This window comes from Elephantulus edwardii, unplaced genomic scaffold, assembly GCF_000299155.1.
Source record: "Elephantulus edwardii isolate Elephantulus edwardi_28Jun2011 unplaced genomic scaffold, EleEdw1.0 scaffold00104, whole genome shotgun sequence".
NCBI lineage: Eukaryota > Metazoa > Chordata > Mammalia > Macroscelidea > Macroscelididae > Elephantulus > Elephantulus edwardii.
The window spans coordinates 6,190,118-6,191,490 of NW_006399854.1; positions in this window are offsets into that span (position 1 = coordinate 6,190,118).

A 1,373-nucleotide genomic window follows, 5' to 3' on the forward strand; every position below is an offset into this window, starting at 1 on the left:
ACAGCATTTTGGTACCATTGTGCCAAAAAGGATTATAATTTTACTGTATTTCCAGGTGCTTTTGACCTTGGAATTGCAATAATCAAGTCCACTCCCCACTAAAACTTTCTTTTCTATACTTGATCTTAAATTCTAAACTTGACATGTCAATCAAAAGGCATTTATATGATTTAATAATGAGGACACTTTAAAACTCCACTTGCTCTCTCTTCTCTTTTTCTCTCCCCCTCCTTGTCTCCTGCCAATCATACCTTTCCCTCTATCTATATATAGAAAATGAAGCTGGAATAAAGTAACCCTATTTTAAATTTCATGGAGGAGATTGGGTACCTAGAAGCTTCTGTTCAGTCAAGGTGTACCTAGTGGAACACACTGCATTCTTTTTCTTAGAGAGATAGTGGTACATAGATATTCAGACAAAAGGCATTGACTACTTTTGGCTGGCAGCTTTAATGGACAAGGTAGAAACAAATGCTAAAAAAATGTACAACCAGGTAGGTGATAAAAAAAGAAAACTGTAGAGACTGCACATTGTAGTGTTTAAAATAACAGCATAGAATGAATATTTAAAAGTATCTCTACACAGAATGCATTCATCTGCTAGTTGTAGGGCACCATAAATTTAGAATACTAAACTTTCCCAAAAACTCACACTATCTCCACATGATAATTGAGTTATACTAAATTCCAGGTAATGCCAAATATCAGAAAGCATGCCTTCTAAATAATAAGTTTCCACTTATTCATAATATTCGTTTCCTGTTGTTATTGTTGTTATTAGGTGCTGTCAAGTAGACTTATAGCAACTCTGTGAATGACAGATCTGAACCCTGTCCTATCCTGTGCCATCCTCACAATCTCTGGCATACTTGGGTCCATTGCTGCAATCACTATGTCAATCCATCTGGTTGAAGGTCTATCTTTCGCTGTACCTTCAGCTAATCAAGAATGAAGTGCTCCAAGGAATAGTCTTTCTCAACAATATGTCCAAACAATGTGAGACAGAGCTTTATATTAGGAGACAACTGAAAAAACATCCCAAAAGAACTGCTATCAAGTCAGGCTGAGTTGAGCACAACTCATAGTGACCCTATGAACAATAGATCTGAACCTTGTTCTGCACTGTATCATAATTGTTATCTTTGACAGACTAGAGACAATTGCTCAAATCAATCTATCTAATTGGAGATCTTCCTTTCCTTCACTGACTTTCCATCTTTCTATGCATAATGTCCCTTTTCAAGGAATAGCCTCACCTAGATGTATGTCCAAAGTATGAAAGACGAAACTTCACCATTTTTGTCGCCATGGAACACCTGGTTGTACTTTCTCCAAAGCATATCTGTTTGCTGTTTGTGTTGTTGTTGTTGTTA